This window comes from Trachemys scripta, chromosome 14 (genome assembly GCF_013100865.1).
Source record: "Trachemys scripta elegans isolate TJP31775 chromosome 14, CAS_Tse_1.0, whole genome shotgun sequence".
NCBI classification, from domain to species: Eukaryota; Metazoa; Chordata; order Testudines; family Emydidae; genus Trachemys; species Trachemys scripta.
In genome coordinates, this window is record NC_048311.1 from 37,434,482 (window position 1) to 37,455,010 (window position 20,529).

A 20,529-nucleotide genomic window follows, 5' to 3' on the forward strand; every position below is an offset into this window, starting at 1 on the left:
GGCTGGGAGGGAGGAGGGGGAGTTAGGGCGGGGACTTTGGGGGAATGGGCGGGGAATGGGCGGAGTAGGGGTGGAGTTGGGGCGGGGCCGGGGGTGGGAAAGGGGTGGGGCCAGGGCCTGTGGAGTGTCCTCTTTTTTTATTTTTTAAATATGGTAACCCTAGATATGCGCTGCAGTGCCTCTGTTTAACCCAGGAACATTTAGGTCTAGGGGCAGAATTGGTGGACAAAGTGACAGAGGCCAAGGACCCAATTAGCGTTTTAGATGAAATCATCAAAGTGACAGATGAATGTTTAATGCGAAATGTTGAACGTCGTCTTCATTCAGCAAATTACAAAATCTTGCTAAGAAAAAACACTAAAAGTTAGAGCATGTTTTGGGAACAAAACAGGGTGTATTGTAAAATAAAATATCAGTCGAAAATAACTGTGTGAAGTGTGTTTTTATGGAGTTCAAGGGGTGTGGGGTTTGTCAAAAGGGCAGTAGATTGCCCCTGTAGTATAGGTGCAGGCAGGTTACAGTTTGTCAACAACAACAAGAGGTATATGAGCGGCCTGTTCCTCTAACAAAGGCCCACCCAGCCCTGGTGCTTGTGCATGAGGGATATAGGCAGGACAGCTTTCTTACCCCCATGGCCTGAGCTCTGTGGCTGTGGCTTTTTTAAAAATCTGTTTGTCCTCGGTTTAGATTTTTTAAAAACATTAGAAAAGAAGAAAGTGTGTGTGTGTGTGGGGGGGGGGGCAGACTCCTTATCTCTGGTAAAAAACAGCTAACTTTTTTTACATACACTATTTTTTTCTTGTTTTTTGTATAAATCCAAACTTTAAAAAACAATTGTGTGTATTTTTTTATTAATTTTGTTTTTTTTATTAAAACACATATGTAAACTCCCCTCAATTGCCAGTTTTCATATTCTTACCCAGTTGGTACTTTAAAAACACTATTTTTAAAAGCTTAGGCTAGTATCTTAAGCCTTTATAGTTCACTAAACTTCTACAAAACATCCCTAAGAGTGGCCTTGTTTTGTTACAGCTCAGTCAATACTGCTTTTTCATGTTAAACTTAAAAAAAAAGTTGTACCCGTGTCTCAGCACATGGGTTGCAAACATTTAAAAACAAAGACATTCTGATAATGCAACAGAAACATTCATACTTCAATCTAAAAGTCCTAAGAAAATGAAAGCTTAATATAACTTTCACATAGATTTGTTAAAAAGTGGGGAGAAAATAAACTCTCTGATCCACTGGATTACAGAATAAGGGGAATATAAACTAGCTGTTATTAAGATTCTGTGGTTTTCACTCTGGAGTGTTTCTGCATGCTCTATTTTATTGAGACACACCTGCAAAAATGTTAAATAAAGGGATGTGTCTTCATATAGGTTTGTCTTTTAGTGTTTATTCTTTACAAAACAATATAACTTTCACTTGTATTTGTTAAAAAGTGGGGGAAGAAGCAGCCTTCTAATCTCTGATCCACAGACTCACAGATGCTGTTTTTGCTGACAGTGGCTTTGCTGAAAAAGCACGCTGCTTCAAAGTGTCCTTACTTAAAAATGAGCAATGTTAGTCTAAAACATAGGGGAAAACTTTATCACTATAATTTATTTTTATGAACAGGTTCTCTGTGTTTTTAATCCTGGGATGTTTCTGCATGCTAACTTTTTATTGAAACATATGCAAAGGTCCTAAATGAAGGGATGTGTCTTCATATAGGCTTGTCTTTTAAAGTGTTTATTCCTTTACAAGACTTACTATAATTTTCACCTCTATTTGTTAAAAAGTGGGGGAAGAAGCAATCTTCTTATCTCTGATCCACTGACTCACAAATGCTGTTGTTGCGGCAGCATCAAATTGTCCTCACTAAATCATAGGGAAAAGCTTTTAAAAACATTTCGTTAGTAAGGGTTTGGGGGTTTAACCCTGGGGTGGTTCTGCATGCTCATGTTTTATTAAAACACGTGCAAAAGTGCTAAATAAAGGGCTATTTCTTCATATAGGCTTGTCTTTTCAAGTGATTATAAAACAGAGCTTTATTCCTTTACAAAACTTAATATAACTTTTACTTGCTTTTGTTAAAAAGTGGGGAAGAAGCAGCCTTCTTATCTCTGATCCACTGACTAACAGTGTTTTTGCTAACAGGGGCTTTGCTGCAGCTTCAAATTGTCCTCACTAAAAATAACCAATGTTAGTCTAAAACAGGGGTTGGCAATGTTTGGCATGCGGCTCACCAGTGTAAGCACCCTAGCGGGCCGGGCCAGTTTATTTACCTGCTGACGTGGCAGGTTCGGCTGATCGCACCCCCCACTGGCTGCGGTTCACCGTCCCGGGCCAATGGGGGCAGTGGGAAGCCGCGGCCAGCACATCCTTCGCCCGTGCTGCTTCTCGCCACCCCCATTGGCCCGGGACGGCAAACCGCGGTGAGTGGGGGCCGCGATTGGCCGAACCTGCCGCATCAGCAGGTAAATAAACTGGCCCGGCCCGCTAGGGTGCTTACCCTGGTGAGCCGCGTGCCAAACGTTGCCGACCCCTGGTCTAATACATAGGGGAACACTTTTAAAACTTGTTCATTACTAAGGGCTTATGGTTTTAATCTTTATTAAAGCACCTATGTAAAAGTTAGCAAATATGGCAGGCATCAGCTTGGCTTAACAGTGAAATCTTCGATGAGCTTAAACTCAAAAAGGAAGCTTACAAGAAGTGGAAATTTGGACAGATGACTAGGGAGGAGTATAAAAATATTGCTAGAGCATGCAGGGGTGTAATCAGGAAGGCCAAGGCACAATTGGAGTTGCAGCTAGCAAGGGATGTAAAGGGTAACAAGAAGGGTTTCTACAGGTATGTTAGCAACAAGAAGGTGGTCAGGGAAAGTGTGGGACCCTTACTGAATGGGGGAGACAATGTAGTGACAGATGTGGAAAAAGCTGAAGTACTCAATGCTTTTTTTGCCTCGGTCTTCACAGACAAGGTCAACTCCCAGACTGCTGCACTGGGCAACACAGTATGGGGAGGAGGTGAGCAGCCCTCAGTGGTGAAAGAACAGGTTAAGGACTATTTAGAAAAGCTGAACGTGCACAAGTCCATGGGTCCAGATCTAATGCATCCAAGGGTACTGAGGGAGTTGGCTGATGTGTTTGCAAAGACATGGATTCACCAAGGGCAAGTCATGCCTGACCAACCTGATTGGCTCTGTGGATATGGGGAAAGTGGTGGATGTGATATATCTTGACTTTAGCAAAGCTTTTGATACGGTCTCCCACAGTATTCTTGTGAGCAAGTTTTAAAAAAAAGTATGGATTGCATGAATGGACTATAAGGTGGATAGAAAGCTGGCTAGATTGTTGGGCTCAACGGGTAGTGATCAATGGCTCGATGTATAGTTGGCAGCCGGTATCAAGCGGAGTGCCCCAGGGGTCCTGGGGCTGGTTTTGTTCAACATCTTTATCAATGATCTGGATGATGGGATGGATTGCACCCTCAGCAAGTTTGCAGATGACACTAAGCTGGGGGGAGTGGTAGATATGCTGGAGGGTATGGATAGGGTCCAGAGTGACCTAGACAAATTGGAGGATTGGGCCAAAAGAAATCTCATGAGGTTCAACAAGGACACGTGCAGAGTCCTGCACTTAGGAAGGAAGAATCCCATGCACTGCTACAGGCTGGGGAACAACTGGCTACGCAGCAGTTCTGCAGAAAAGGACCTGGTGATTACAGTGGACGAGAAGCTGGGTATGAGTCAACAGTGTGCCCTCGTTGCCAAGAAGGCCAATGGCATATTGGGCTATATTAGTAGGAGCATTGCCAGCAGATCAAGGGAAGTGATTATTCCCCTCTATTCGGCACTGGCGTGGCCACATCTGGAGTATTGCATCCAGTTTTGGTCTCCCCACTACAGAAGGGATGTGGACAAATTGGAGAGAGTTCAGCCGAGGGCAATGAAAATGATTAGGGGGCTCGGGCACATGACTTATGGGGAGAGGCTGAGGGAACTGGGGTTATTTAGTCTGCAGAAGAGAAGAGTGAGGGGGGATTTGATAGCAGCCTTCAACTACCTGAAGGGGGGTTCCAAAGAGGATGGAGCTAGGCTGTTCTCAGTGGTAGCAGATGACAGAACAAGGAGCAATGGTCTCAAGTTGCAGTGGGGGAGGTCTAGGTTGGATATTAGGAAACGCTATTTCACTAGGAGGGCGGTGAAGCACTGGAATGGGTTACCTAGGGAGGTGGTGGAATCTCCATCCTTAGAGGTTTTCAAGGCCTGGCTTGACAAAGCCCTGGCTGGGATGATTTAGTTGGTGTTGGTCCTGCTTTGAGCAGGGGGTTGGACTAGATACCTCCTGAGGTCCCTTCCAACCCTAATCTTCTATGATTCTAAGTGCTACATGGCAGGAAAGATGCTTGGGGTCTGTTTTTTTAGACCCCAGAAGAATAAGGCAGTTAAAGGGGAGGGGGTAGGTAGGGGAGGGGAAGGAGATGGCTCTTGTTTAAAAAACTTGGGACTATAGGATTGGTTCAGAAAAATGTATTCTATGACGCAGCTGTAGAACAACATCTGATTGGTCTGACCCAAAGGTGGTGATAACTAGCCTGAGGGGTTGGGAGCTCCCTCTTTCCCCAGGAACAGTTGCAAGGGTAAGATCTCTCTCTCTCTCTCTCTCTCTGACTCAACCACATGCTGTCTATCTTTGCCCTTTGCATAGGGGCTTTCTTTTCCCTTTTCTTGCCCTGTTCTCTCTTTTAACCTATCTTTATGTTTCTCTTTTATTTAATCTTTTTTTCAATGCTCTTTTCTAAACCTACCCTTATTTAATATTTTAAATGCTTCTTTATTAACCAACCTTTATATTTTTACCATGTGCTTACTAAACAGTCTCTGCTCTATAAAATTCCCTTTTCTCTGCCATGTGTTCTTTTTTAACCTAACTTTATATTTAATGAATGTTTTAAATTTATTTCAATTTTTTTATTCTTTAATAACATGCCAAACTAGTCCTTTAAAATCACCTCTCCTTACTAAATCTAACCAAAAATCTTTCTTTTCTTTAATAATTTGTCACTATTCTTTTAAACTAACCCTTTAAAAACAAATATCTCAATTTTTTAAAGTTCTCTCTTTCTATTCTTTAATAACATGCCAAACTAGGCCTTTAAAATCATCTCTCCTTACTAAACCTAATCAAAAATCTTTCTTCTTTTTAATAACCTTTCTTTCCTTTTTTCCTCTAAACCTAACCAAAGCTTTCTTTTTTTTATCTTTAAGCTCCCTTACTCTATTTTTTCACCTTTTTCTCTAAGCAATCAACCAAATGTATCAAAGGACAAGCATGCAACATACCCCCTATTCAAATATAAAAAAAATAATATATATATTTTTTCAAAATGGCTGATTGCGCCAAACCTTGGCACCAATGGAAACGGGAATGGAGGGTGGGACATAAGCCCTAAAGGGGGCATGGAAACCTGTCAAAAGTACATGGTGATGAATACTATTGAGGTTGTACTACTAACATCCTATCTTTACTTTGGGCAAGGCTAGGCTCTCCCATTGGAGCTTCTCGCTCTTTCATAGATTGGGGAGATGCTCTCACTCTGATACCACCCCCTTCTCTGCTATCTGGACTGGGGATGGGGTTACCTCACCCAATGCTGCCTCCTACTCTCTGGTCTTAATTGGCTCTTCCCCAGTGCTGCCTGTTTCTCCACTCCCAGGTGAGGGAACAGAGAGGATGCTCCATTCCCAGCAGTGGAGATACAGCAAGGAAGGTTTTAGTGAGAAGGAAGCAGAAGAGGCAGGTAATAGCTTTAAACCCCTGAGGGGAACCCCCTCCCCACTAAAACCTTCCTGGCTGTGTCTCTGCCACTGGGAATGAAGCAGCCCCAGCAGGGGGACGTGGGAGATGAAGCCTCTGGAAGGAAATGAGAAACCAATGAAGTGGGTCGCATTAAACAGACTGAGGAACTGCAGTGACAGCTCTGCTCAGTGTCAGGTGCCCAGGACAGAGGCATCTCCCTGGGATCCAGGACTGACCCAGCCAGGGGAGTGTGAGAAATGGCCCCAACCTTCCCCAGGAGTGAGCTCTGCCCCTAACACTCTGATTGTCTCTCTCCCCAGTGAATGTGACTCTGGATCCAGACACGGCTCATCCCAACCTTGTCCTGTCTGAGGATTAGAAAAGTGTGAGATGGGGAGACACACGGCAGCAAATGCCCAACAACCCTGAGAGATTTGACACTGATCCCTCTGTGTTGGGCTATGAGGGATTCACCTCGGGGAGACATTCCTGGGAGGTGGAGGTGGGGTCCAGGGAATACTGGGCTGTGGGGGTGGTCAGAGAGTCTGTGGGGAGGAAGGGATGGATCAGCCTTAACACTAAGAGTGGGATCTGGGCTGTGGAGCGGTGCAGGGGTCAGTTCTAGGATCTCACCTCCCCTGTGACTCCTTCCCCCAGAGCCGGGTGCCCAGCAGGATCCGGGTTTGTCTGGACTGTGACCGGGGGCACGTGACATTTATTGATGCTGGTGATGAGGCCCTGATCTTCACTTTCTTGACGGTCTCTGTCCCTGGGGAGAGAATCCACCCCTAGATCTAGGTGCTGGGAACCCAGCTCAGACAGTGTTCTTGAGACACATGGCGGGGGGGAATATCCCACCTCAGTCAGACAGCGCAGTCTCTATGACCTCCTCCTGTGGAATTTCTATCATGCCGTCTCTGTGACCCTGGAGGTTGCATTAGGTCTCAACTCTGTGCAGCCTCTGCACTGTCAAAGCATACAGAGCATTCAGTGAGCATTCAGGTAGAGAAGCCAATTTCATGGATCCAGGAATTGTGCAGCCTGTTTGCCACTGTGCTCTATGATCCAGGAGGACTCTGGGGATCCTGGGTCAGAAAGTGTCAAAGAATCTGCCCCTGGCTTTGGGTGTGGCTGGAATTCTGGCTCAGAGTATGTCCCAGAGTCATGGAGGGTGGGGAATAGGGTGACCAGATAGCAAGTGTGAAAAATCGGCACAGGAGGTGGGGGGTAATAGGACCCTATATAAGAAAAAAACCCAAATATCAGGACTGTCCCTATAAAATCGGGACATCTGGTTACCGTAGTGGGGACTATCCCACTCTGGACCCTGAAATCAGCCTCTCTAGCTTTAGATAAGCTGTGGGGCAGTGCAGGGGTCAGTTCCATGTTTTCACCTCCCCTCTGAACCCCCCTGCCCCAGGTCCCCAGCAGGATCCAGGTTTGTCTGGACTGTGAACAGGGGCAGGTGACAGTTATCGATGCTGGTGGGACACCAGCAATCAAAATGTGTGACAAATGTTTGTAATGTGGATCACCTGCAGTTTGCTGCATGCCAGACCAGACACTACAGATTATAATGGTATAGCTATGGTCTGAATTAAAGAAAGCACTGAAATATCTGAAAATAAAATGATCACCTGTGTCACATTCAGGAGGCAGTGTTGTATGGCTCTGGGCACAGGGCTAAGGAGCTGGGGTCCCCGAGACCTGGCTCCTGCTCTGCCTCTGCTGCTTTCTAGGTGAAACTCCCCCATGGCCTGGAGAGCCACAGCAACCCCTCTCCCCAAATAATGAACCCCTGGGGACTGTGAGGGAGGCTGTACAGAGTGACCAGGCTGGCCTGCTGCTGCCCTGAGCACCGTGGCAGGGTTCTCCATTGACCAAGTGCTGCAGAGCGGCTGCAGCCAGCACTCCCGCCCAGGGGCTGGGGGCACAGTGACTGTGGGAGTTGGGGGGGCTGGGCTGGATGCCAATGACTTGGGCCTGGGATGTGGGTGGGTTTTACCTCCCCACCCTCCTGTACTGCCACTACAGGGACCCCAGTGACTTGAAATCCCTAGTGAGACTTTCACTCTCTGTCCTATTGGATTTAACCTCCACTCCTGCCCCTCGAAAAGGGCTGAGTGACACTCACCTGCCCCACAGGGAGGCTGGGAGGATGCAGGGGCAACCTTACTGAACCACCAATCTGGCAGGCAGGTGCTTGACTCCCACTGACTCTCACCCTCCCCCTGCAGTTTGCTGATGTTTCCATAGTGCTGGGATGATGGGAGTTGTTACGAGTTAGGAGCAGCAGCGTCCATCAGGGGAAAGGGTCTGAAACACGATGGCAGCAGCAGGGGAGTCTGTCTATTTTCCTTCTGCCCTGGGACATTCCCTGCCCAGCTCACAGCAACTGGCCCAGGTCACCCAGTCGCTGCCATCGCCAGTGAGGATATTGTGTTACTTGGGCCCTGTCCCCGAGAATGACCGCTGAGTCCATGGAGGGGAGATGGCACCTCTCAGCCTTCTCCTCCGTCCTGCACCTCACTCTCCATGGAAAGGGCTCGGCTGAGGATCAGATGCCAGGTTGTTGTGCAGGGACAGAGCTTCCGAAAGACAGGCTCACCAAAGGACGTGTTGCCTTGGGGGGACATGATCTCAGACCTTCTGGTGAACGACAACATCGGTGCCTTTTACAATCAATAACTTTCTTTTAGAACCTTCATTAGACCTGAGGGCAGCAGGCCAGTGACTTGTGTTGGTGTTTGCTGCTGAGCTGGGGTTTGATGTTTCTCACTTGAATGGGAGAACCCAGAATTCCCTTTAACCTCTGGCTTGTTTCCAAGCAACAACAGGGATCTGTTTGGTCTGAGGAGGATGTTAAATCCAGCAGGGCTGTGGCAGTGTAGGCTGAGTGACAGGAATATACAGATCAGAGTACAGGGTAGGGGAGCAGTGCAGGTGAGGAGGAAGGATGTTGGAGAAAGTTATTCTAACTCCTCCCACAAAATAAACATCACCCATGTGAGTCACTAAACTGAGATGCTGCTCACAGTAACTCAGGCAGATATTCGAAATATCCTACACCTCTGAGGTCTCCTGGTCCCCTTGAGCTGGGCAGCTGCTCAGTGGGGCTTGGATACACCCAAAGGTTCTGCTAGACTCTGTGGGATCAGCTCCTTCTTGACTGTGGGACGGGGTGGGGGGGATAAGTATTTGCAACTCCCAAATGCAACCCTCTTGTGGTACAAACATGAAGTAGCACTCAATGAATGGTGCAGATCTGTGACCCCACCTGTCTGTTCAAATATAAGGATTAACTGTTTGGCTTTGTGTTTTTTGAAACAGCAGTTATCTGGGGGGCAGGATCAGGGTTTTGTTCAGGGATTTGTTTCCGCACCAGAGCTGAGACCTAAACACCACCAGGGCCCAGACAGACACACGTTACTATGATAAGAGCCTGGGGATTACTTTGATGCAGTGCACTCTGGGTCTATGGAAGATTTGTGATTATGTTGTCTCTACACATTAAAAGTCCAGTCCACATGCAAAGGTCAGGAAGGCTGGAGCAAGAGAGTCACAGACTGATTCCCCTCTATCCCTTTATGATTACTATTTATTCTTGTAGCACCTTGGAGCTCACCAGTCATGGACCAAAGATCCTGTTGTGCTAGGCACTAAATACCTCTGAAAATCTGGCCTTACATCCCTCCCTGCTTACCTAGAGGAGGAATTATACAAACCAAACCAAACACAACACTGGAAACCACACCCAGAAATCCTCCTCCGACATTCCACCCAGAGATCCGTCACAGGCCAACTTTCCCAATGCACGCCTCCTGCACAGGGATTCACGCTACTTTGCTTGTGCATTGGAAATGGCAGGTGTCCGGCCTCCTGTGGTCTGAACCAGAGGAGGGAGCTCCTGAGCCTGAGATCAACAACTGGGACTTTCTGATTTTCCCTTGAACATGCCTGGCAAGAGCTGGAAGCTTTGGTTCCCTGGAATGCTGGACAATCCCAGTGAATATGTGCTTGGATCCAGTCCTGGGCTCACCGCGCTCACACGGTGGTTCCCATCGAGGAGGCTGCCCAGGAGTACAGCGTAGGGAATAGTTATCGCCGTGGCTGGGACCGGGGCTTGGTCCTACACTGCAGAGTTAGATCGATGTAAGGCAGATTACATCAAACTAATTGTGTCAGTGTAACACTACAGCCTTGCTCCCACTGATGTAAGTGTCCTACTACATGGATATAACTATTCCACCTCCATGAGAGGCGCAGGGCTTGTGTGGGTGTAGTTAGGGCGATGCAGTGTGTGTGTAGACACTGTCTCACTTACATCAGCTGTTGGCTGTCATTCTTGGCAGTTTCATGGCTCCGCTAACTAAAAAGCCAGGCTGTTCCGGGGGCAGGTAGGGGGCTCCAGCTAGGGCCCAGCTGCCTTGAGGCTCCCCTGTCCTAGCCTGGCTGTACCCTCCGTGCCTGGAGCTTGGATGCCACATGGTCCACCCCGCTCCCAGCCTAGCTGCTGCCCAGGCTTCCTGCTCTGAGATGGGCTGAGCCTGCCCTGCTCCATGCTGCCAGCCGGACTGCTGCCTGGAGGATCCCGGCTCCCTGTGGGGAGCCCTGGTGAGGTCACTAGCTCAGCGCTGAGAAGAAAGCAGCAATGTAAAAGTCTGAACCAGTGAGCAGGAAGGGGGCTCCTCGTAAGTGCTGCTCTGTTGTGATGCACCATAAAAAGTCATAAAGACACTTGGTGGAGGTTCCCTGGCAGACTGCCTGCTGCTTCATTCACAGAGAGGTCTGCCAGCCAGGGGTTGCAGGAACTGATGGGGGAGCCCATTCATAGTTAGAAATTTAAAAATGAACATTCCTGCAATCTCTTCATGGCACTTCATGCTGTCAATTGTGAGTGACAACACATTTTTATGTCTTGTCAGTTAGTAAAAACCATGTTGTGTATTAACCAATTTGCCAACATATTTCCCCATATAATAACACAATAAGATTGGATAAGAAACCACAGTAATTACACATAAGTCAGTGAGAAATGGGGAAAGAAACACAGATATTTCTGAAGGAAATTTCAGGGGGAAATTATCTATTTTTAGATTAACATTTCCCTGTATTAAAAACTAGGAAGAACACATAGCTTCAGCAGCCCATGCCAGCTAGACACCAGCAGACTGGATAAAACCCACAAATGAATCCATCAAAAGATCATTTTAGGATATTTATTTTCAAATAATCAAGGTAAGTTTAGGGCACTCTGCCATGAACGTCATATTGTGAATAAATCTTCAAAACTGAATTATTACATTGAAAGTGTTCATAACACATCAGGTTTAAAACAAAAAGTAGTCCCAGCAATGCCATGTGATGTGCCTCCCCTCAGACTCTGCTCAGCTAGATCTTCAAGACATTAGGTTCAATCACTAATTTCAAGGAATTAGACCAATCGGTCACTATTGTTACAGAGCATTCCAGAAGGTGGTGGACAGAACCCAGAGGAACTGTGATGAATTTCCTGGAGCAATTATTTTCTTTGTACTCTAAAGCTCAAATGACAACAAAAATATCATCCTTTCGACTGATTTATGGTTGAGAAGAAAGGTTTCCCAAGAAAGCTTCACCAAATTTCATGTTATGTGTCATTAAGTGCCAGCGTCTTTAATACAATTAAGTTAATTTGTGATGATTCAGTAAAGGAATACTGAACAACGGGGAGAGGGGTAGCTCAGTGGTTTGAGCATTGGCCTGCTAAACCCAAGGTTGTGAGTTCAATCCTTGAGGGGGCCACTTAGGGATCTGGGGCAAAATCAGTGCTTGGTTCTGCTAGTGAAGGCAGAGGACTGGACTTGATGACCTTTCAAGGTCCCTTCCAGTTCTAGGAGATGGGATATCTCCATTAATTTAAAGAAACCTCTCTCTATTTCTTTATCAAACTGCATTTGTTGTGTCCTTATAACCAAGAGCAGAAAGAGCCCGGCAGTACATTGAAATCAGCAGTGGACACTGACTGTACATTGCCTGCAAATAATATTTTTAAAGAAAAATAAACCAAAAAGATGGAGATTGTAGAAGAGATTTCTGTGTATAGGAAGATAGCATTTGAGGTTGGAGACCGTGTTTTGTTAATTGATGTGAGAAAAAGAAAGGAAGGGTCATATCTTGATTACCAATTATATGTAACTAGAAAGTTAAACATCACATGAATTAATGCTGACAGAAGTTCAAAGAATATTATATAATCTTGCGTGAGTTCACTTAAATATATTGCTTAATTAATTCTATCATTTTTTCACCTATTAATTGTCAAAGGTGTAGTGCAGGAAGTGAGCGTATGTGCCCTGCCTGCCAGAGAGAACCAGTCAAGATGATAAAGACAGGGGGAGAGAGAGAGAGCAGCTGCACATGTGTGTAGTTGTGATGTTTATGAGACATGTACATTGTAACTGAACAACCCAGTCTGACAATTAAATAGTTTATTTTGTTAAGATAAATATTTTGGATTTCTTGAAATTCCACAATTGAAATACAAATGACGTTATTTAGAGAACTAAAACTTCAATATAGATTTGAGAGAAGAATCAAAAAATAAATGTAAATAATTCCATTTCTAAAATTATGTTTAGATGCTTGTTTGTGAAATACCGTTGAAATGTAAATTAAAATATTCTTGTATTTACACCTTGTTACAATAATATTTTCTAAATTAGAATAATCTTTTTTCTTTCATATTTTACATTGAGATTTCACAGGGGTAGAAAATTCTGACAGGGGTAAATGACCCCATCCACCACTACCTGCTACCCCTGGGGCAGGGGACGGGGAAGGTGAGGGCTGGAGGTTGCCAGGTGTCCGGTTTTCAACTGGAACCTCCAGCTGAAAAGGGAAACTGGCAGCATCCGGTCAGCACAAAAAGTCCAATTGCCGGCACTAACTGACCCCCACCACTGGGGGCAGGAAGAGCAGCAGGGCTGGGAGGGGACAGTCTGTGCCGCGGGGTCACTGTCAGGGACAGAGATTCCCTCCGGCCTCAGCTGGGACCGGGCAGATTATCAGGGGAGCCGCGTTTGTACTTCCATCACTGTGACCAGGACAGAAATAAGGGTGGAGTGTCCCGGAGAAGGTGTCAGTGAAAGTGAAGAGATGGGACCTGTCAGTCACATTGTAAAATGAGACCTCGCCCGCCTCATAATCCAGGAAAATTCCCATCCGGCTGGGCCTGACGAGCATGGGGAGGGGGGTCCTGAGGGAGGTGAGGGCCTTGTATTCCCCATCCCTCAGCCACACGACCCAGTATCCATTCACAGGTGTCCATGTAAGCTTCCCTTTCCTGCTCACAGATTCCCTAAAAACCCCCAGAGTCCATCTAGTCTTGTCTCCCACCTCCACCTCCCAGTAACGCCTCCCACCCGTGAACCCCTCAGCACCCAGGACACAGGGACAAGTATCAAATCTCTCAGGGTTGTCGGGCAGATCCTGGCGTGTGTTTCTATCTGTTACACTTTTCCGATCCTCAGACAGGATGAGCCAGGTATTTGCCGTGTCTGGATCCAGAGTCACGTCCACTGGGGAGAGAGTCACAGAGTCAGGGCCGGGGGCAGAGGCAGGGGCAGGGGCTGGTCACTGGGATCAAAGGGAAATTAACCTGCATCCCCGTTAATTGCTGGGGGGGGAGGGGTTGTTGCCTGAGGGGAGTCAGGACCCCTCTGCCTGTGAGACCTTGAGGTGAAGGACAGGAAGGTGTGGGGGGGAGGTGTCGGTGCGGGAGGGGGAGGGGAGGGCAGTAGAGTGACTGGGAGGGGCCAGGCTGATACTGGGAGAGGAAAGGGGAGGAACAGAGATGAGTGAGAGGAGGGGCAGGCACAAGAGCAATCGGGGGCAAGGGAAGAAGCCTGCATCAGGAGTGGGAGGGGGAGGGAAGGGCCGGTTCCAGGGGGTGAAGGGAGGGGTAGGCATCAAGAAGAAGGGGACAGACCCCAGGGGGCACAGGGAAGCAAAGGAAGGGGCGGGTAGCAGGGGGCAAAGGGGTGTGAGGGAATGGGGGGGCTCCAAGGGGCAGGGGAAATGAGGAGAGGGGTGGACTCCAGAGGGGCAGATCAGAGTCGAGGGGAGGGACAGGTGCCAGTGGTGGGGGGATGAGGAGTGGGGCAGGCACCCGGAGCATGGGCGGGGGGAGAGGGAATGGGCAGGCGCCAAGGGGACAGAGTGAGGCAGGAACCTGGAGGAGAGGAGATGGCTAGGGCAGGGGGGTCACTGGAGGACAGAGCAGGGAGAGGGGAGGGGCTGGTGCCAGGGGACAAAGTGGGGTGAGGGGAGGAATGGAAGAGGAGGGGCAGGCCCCAGGGGTAGAGGGGGGTGAGGGGAGGGGTTGGTGCCTAAGGGGAGAGAGGGGAGGGGTGGGCATCAGGGGACCAAAGGGGGGCAGGAAAAGGGGTAGGCACTAGGGCACAGAGGGGGGCAGAATGAAGGGGGTTGCACCAGTGGACACAAGGGGTGAACGGAGGGGCAGGCACCAGGGAGGCAGAGGGGTGAAAAAGGAGGGGTTGGCACATGGGTGCTAGAGGGGGGTGAGGGAACGGGCATGAGGTGGGCAAAGGAGGGGATGGGGGAAGGCGCAGGTGACCAGGGGACAAAGACAGTGAGGGGTGGGGCAGGCACCAGAGGGGAATGGGGGGAGTGAGGGGAGGGGTGGGCACCAAGAGGGAGATGGTGGGAAGGGGCAAACCCCAGGAGGGTTGGGGAGGGGGCTGAGCAGAGGGGCAGATGCAAGGAGGGCAGGGGGCAGAGTGGGGGGTGAGGGAGCAGGTGAGCACAAAGGGGACAGAGAGAGAAGTGTGGAAAAGGGCAGGCCCTAGAAGGACAATGGGGTGTGAAGGGAGGTGTGGGCACTGTGTGTGTGGGGGGGGGGGCGAGGGAACATGAGGGGAGGAGCAGGACCCAGAGGGTAGAAGGAGTGAGGGAAGGGGCAGGCACCAGAGCGCAGAGGGTGAGGGAAGGAGCTTGTGCCAGGGGGCAAGGGGAGGGGGTCTGTGTGGGAGAAGGAAGGCTCCCATTGGTGGGCAGCAGTACATGGAGACCCTCTGGCTGCTCCACCTAGGAGCCGCTGCCAGAGGGGTGTGCCGGCTGCTTTTGGGAGCCACCTGAGGTAAGTGCCGACCCCCTAACCCCCTGCCCTAGCCTAGAGTTCGCCCTCCACACCCCTCCGAGAGCATACACCCAGCAACCACACTCCCACCCATAGCCCACACCCTCTCTTGCAGCCAAACTTCCTCCCAAAGCCTGACCCCACACTCCTCCCACTCCCAATCTCCCTCTCAGAGCCTGCACCCCATACCAACCTCCTGCCCCGGCCTAGTGAAACTGAGTGAGGGTGGGGGAGAGTGAGCGGCAGAGGGAGGGCGGATGGGGTGAGCGGGGGCAGGGCCTTAGAGAAGGGATGGGACAGGGGCATGGCCTCAGGGAAGGGGCAGGGTTTGAGTGATTAAACAGTTGGCAACCCTACCAGGTGGGCATGTGGAAGCCCTGGCCGTGCCACAAGAGCGCGGCCAGCAGCGCAACCAACAGCTCGCTGGGCACCAGCCAGCGCAGGTGCAGCACGGCCCTAATGCCAGGCGGACAGCATCCACGTGGGTGCAGTTTGTGCGTGCAGGGGGCCCATTGACTTTTCTGCCCCGGGGCCCAGAACTGCTGTCGGGATGCCTGCAGGCGGTAGCAGGGGGTGAAGTGGGGGGTGGGCTCCAGGGTGCAGAGGGTGTTTGGGGAGAGGGGGAGGTGCCAGGAGGGCAGGGGGACGAAGGGAGGGGGAGTTCTAGAGGAGGAGAGGTGGGTGGAGGGCAGGGGCACGTGCCAGGGAGACAAAGTGGGGGAACGGGGCAGGGGCCAAGGGGAGCAGAAAGGGGTTGAAAGGAAGGGTAGGGCGAGGTGGAGGGGGGAGGATAGAGGCAGGGGCCAGGTGAGCACAGGGGTGAGGGAAGGGTAAGGGAGGGGCATGTGCCATGGGTGCAGAGGGGTGAAGGGGGGCAGGCCCCAGGGAATCTCTGTTGGTCTGGGGCCGTGTGGTTGGTTTGTTACTAAGAGCAGGTTGGTGCCGTCCCCACACACAGGACAAACACACAATAATCAGATAATCAAATCTCTCAGGATTGTCAGGCAGATCCTGACATGTGTCTCTGCATCTCACATGTTTCTGATCCTCAGACAGGATCCTGCTTCCTCCATCTGGGAGAAGCTGCACCAGGGGCCAGTCCCAGTTCACACCTGTGCAGCACGTCTGCACTAGGGGTTTGCACGGGGGCACCGACATGGCTGAGACACTCCTGTACCAGGAGCTGTAACCCCTCCCCTCACTGGGGTTATGGATCAGTAATTACAGGGTCACTGGAGCAGGGGAGTTGGACTCTGAGCTCCCAGATGGGGGCTCGACCCACTGGGCTGCAGTCATTCTCACTCCCATGCTCTGGCCCAGTGCCCATGGCAGTGTTTAGACACAGGGGGATGATTTCAGCAGGAGAGATTGAGGGAGCCCCACATCAGACACCAGGAGCCCAGCGGTTCCAGCCCTCACCTGGGGGGGGGGAGGACACCCAAATTCCAATTCTTTCCCCACATCACCTGGGGGGATTGAACCTGGGGCTCCCAGCTGAGGGCCCAGCCACTGGGCTAAAGGCTAGAAGGGAAGTGGTGGCACCTTTTTCTGTTCATTAAAACTATTCAGCAAACTCGACATAGATTGGCAAATAGCTTCAGTGTAACCGAAATATAATTTTTCTGCAAACAAACTATTTGTACCCAAATTTCACCCAGCTCCACTGCAAACCTGTCTGAGCAACTAAGGAGCCCAAATCCCAGTGACTCGCAGTGAGTGACTGTCAACACCCCCAGAAATGCACAGTTATGGGCAGGCCAGACACAGGACATCAGCTATGAAACACTCCGGAGCTGCTATTTAATTTGCCCTGGATAGAAAAAATCCCCCTGGACTCCTAATCTCAACCCCAAAATCAGGCTGAAAATGGAGACTCGGCTCCAGCCTGAACTCTCTGCCCAGAGTGATTGTCCCATGGACTCTGCCAGCAGCACAGACCCTCTGTAGATGTGCCTGGGCTTCTCCCAGAGCAGATAATGATCACAGAGACCATCTCAGAGCCCCAGGGGCTCAGGTGTCTCCATCTAATGACTGCGCCAGCCAGCTCCCTCGCTCTCATTAACCAGCCCTGGGTCAGACACGCTGGCAACTTTCACACCCAGACTCTGGAGACACTTTGGGTTCATCTGCACAGCCCATGGCAGCGAGTCTGAGAACTGGGTGGACAGATTCAGGCTTGTGGGGCTCCCTCTTTGGCCCTAAAAATAGCCACGTAGACGTTCAGGCTCAGACTGGAGCTCATGCTCTGAAGCCCAGAGTGGAGCCGGGTCTGCCCCTCGCAGCACAAGCCGGGACATTGTCTGTGTTCACGTCCCCTTCACCCCATTTCTGGGACAGGGAACAGCAGCCCCAGGGCCTCTCCCTTCACCCCAGAGGGCCGGGGAGCGAGAGCCCTCAGCCTCCTGGGCAGTGGGGCCTCCCAGCACAGGTTCCCGGATCAGAGTGAAAGTGTCTCCACCCAGAGAGTTCTGCGCACCCAGCAAATACACAGATGTGCATAGGCGCTGAATCTGTGGGTGCTCCAGGGTGCTCCAGCCTTGGGAGGAAGGGGCGGCACAGGTGGGCAGGGCCACGGTTCAGGGACCAGTGGCCCCTCTACTTTTAGAGAGCTTGCATCAGTCCTGGGGAGAGCTGGAGCACCCATGGAAAAAAAATGGTGGGTGCTGGGCATGCACCAGGAACCCCACCAATCAGCTCCTCCCCCTCGCCCCAGCACCTCCCCTGCCAGTGGTCCCGATGATCAGCGGCCTGCAGGAGGCACTGGGGTGAGGGGGAGGAGCGGTGTGCTTGGGGGAGGGGGCGGAACAGGGAGGGAAGAGGTGGGATGGGGGTGGAGTGGGACGGAAAGAGGAAGGATGGGGGTGGGGCATTGGAGGAGGTGTGTAGTGGGGGTGGGGCCTGGGGCAGTGTGGGTGTTGACCATCCCCCTGGTACATTAGAAGTTGGCACCTCTGGGCTCTGGGATCAGGATCTGGAATGGTACTCTCCCCAGGAGTGATGCAAGCTCTCTAAAAGTAGAGGGGCCACTGGTCCCTGAACCGTGGCCCTGCCCACCTGTGCAGCCCCTTCCTCCCAAGGCCCCACTCCTACTCCACCCTTTGCCCCAAGCTCCTGTCCCCACACCACCCCTTCTCCCTGCACCGCCTCTTCCCCCCAAGACCCTGTCCCTCCAGTCGCTTCTCTGTAACCCTAACCCTTATGGCCAGTAAAAAGTGGGAGGCCAAACACTCCCACTTTTAAAAGTGATGGGGCCATAGCTCCCTGCAACCCGCTCTTCTGGTGCCCCTAACTCACCCCCCCCCAATCCTGGGGAGGAGAGGGGGCTTGGGGCAGTGTCAGTGAGCTCAGTGCGGGGGGTACAAGTGGGGTTTTACACCCCTCCTGCTGGAGCTCTGTGTATTGAGGGTGCGAGGACATCACAGCGGCCGTGTGAGCCCCGCACTGTCCTGCCAACATGGCTCAGCCCTGACACCTGCTGGAGTCTCTCCCTGGGGAGGAATCGTCCCTGGGGCCTGTTCAGGCCTTGGCCTCCCTGCGGAGGTGGCCGGTGAGGCTGCCATTAATGTGAGCTATGATGGGAGCTCCTGTCTGCTGGGAACCGGACTCTGAGCTTTTGCTGAGATCGGTGACTGGGGAGTGAAAGGCCCCAGCTGCCTTCACTGCCTCTCTGAGCCAGCTGGTTTCCCTCCCCACCGCAGTGCACTACCAGCGATGCTCACACTCGGTGACATCCCCAGTGCCCCCAGCGGGCAGGGCAAGGGCCTGTCCAAGCAGCAATGGGCGCAATCTACAGCAAGGGAGACTGAGGCTGGAAATGAGGAAACACTTTGTAACTCTCAGGGCAGTGACGCTCTGGACCTGGTTCCAGGGGAGGTTGTGGGATCCCCCTCACTGGAGGTTTGTAAGAACAGGACAATCCCTGTCAGGGATGGTCTAGGCCCTGACCCAACATGGGGGCTGGACTAGGTGACCTCTCAAGGTCCCGTCCAGCCCTGCATTGCCATGAGTCTAGGTGACAGCTGTTCTGGGCTGGGCCCAGGGCACTGGGGGCTCTAAGCGTGGTGTGTGGCACGTTGGGGAGTTAACACTCTTAGTGACCATGGTAGCTCAGCGTCCCTGCCAGGGGCCTGGGCTGGCATGTGTCTGGCTGCCTGTACCCGGCTCAGCTGGGTTTTACTGTGCTGTGTGGACAGGACTAGGGTTGGCACCTGTCCAGGTTTTCCCAGGATTGTCCCTTTGTTCAGGTCGCTGTCCTGGGAAATCTGTGAGTCTGTCCAAGACGTTACAAGGCCCGGTGTGTCAGTGGCTGTAGCAGAGGGACTGCGGGGTGGCGGTACCTGCACAGAGGGAGCTCTGGGTCCAGAGAGTCTGGGAGCCGCAGGCATGGGGCAGCGAGTGAGATGGGGAGCTCGGGGCCAGTATGGCCCATTTACACCACACAGCTATCGGCTGTGGGGGTCACTGCCGGGGGGCAGAGGGGAGGGTGGAGTAGATCTGTCACCATGTTCTGCTTGGTGAGGTTTGTGCCTGGCACAGCCCCAGGAACAAGAGCCCATGGAAGCTGATGCCCTCTCCCAGGGGTGGGATAGGGACACAGTACCCAGGGATGGGATGAGGAGACAATGCCCAGGGTGAGGGGACAGGTGGCGTATGTGGAACAGGCAGATGTCCTGGGCTTTTTGCACCTCAGAGGTGGTGACCCTAACAGGACCCCCAGCGGTGTTTGTGTAACTGCCCTGGGTGTCTGCCCACCCCAGCTGTATGCGGTAGGATACCCCAGAGTGCATGGACATCATGGCCAGTGGTGCTGCAATGTGTGTGCATAGCCCCTGGGCTCTCTGATCCCTGCTGGAGAGCTGCCCAGACTCTCCCAGCATGCACCAGTGTGCACACACAGTCAGGCAGCAGGCTGGGTACAAACACACACACACACAGTTCAGCCACCGCTGTGAGGCAGAAAATCTGCCATGTGGGCAGGGCACAGTTTGTTGTTGAAACTGGTTCAGGGGAGTGTCACAAGCTGGATATAAAAACCTGTCTGCCCTTGCAGTGGGGTCAGGGCCTCCCTCCCCCCAAATCCAGGGGGACACTGAACAGCTCCTGTCTGGGCCTGTTGTGCTAGAAGAAAATTGTGGCTAAAGCTTGGTCTGAGCATGGTGATGCTGCTGGGAAGAGAGAGCTGAGCAGTTCAGGGCAAATGATGCACAGCTAAGAATGTCCATCCTGCAGAGCCAAGGTACGGCCCTGCAAAGGTGACACCAGGGGGCAGTATTCCCTCACCAATCAGCCCTTTCCCAAAGGGGGCAGGTCCCTGCTCTGCAATAAACCTGGGATGTTGCCTGCCCCTTTCCATCCACCCCAGTGATATTGCTGTTTCCAGCCTATTGAATGTCATAGGAAAATGCTTTATGCCGGGAAAGGAGCAGAGAGCTCCCAGGGGGAGGTGGGTCTCACCATGGATAAAACATCAGTGGTATGTACAGTACCTGCATAGATCTGGGCGCTTCTCCACCCTGCAACCAACACAGACAGAGGGGTGAGAACGCCCCTGAACACCGACACGCTGAGCAGGAGACAATGTCACACAGGGTGATACTGGGG

At 51.3% G+C, this 20,529-nt stretch overlaps 1 protein-coding gene across 1 annotated transcript in view; it reads right to left on the reverse strand.

Annotated features, from left to right (window-relative positions):
- Positions 1–20,529, reverse strand: part of LOC117886933 (butyrophilin subfamily 1 member A1-like) — a 194,493-nt gene that overhangs the window by 141,312 nt on the left and 32,652 nt on the right. The gene's annotated exons all lie outside the window — the stretch shown is intronic.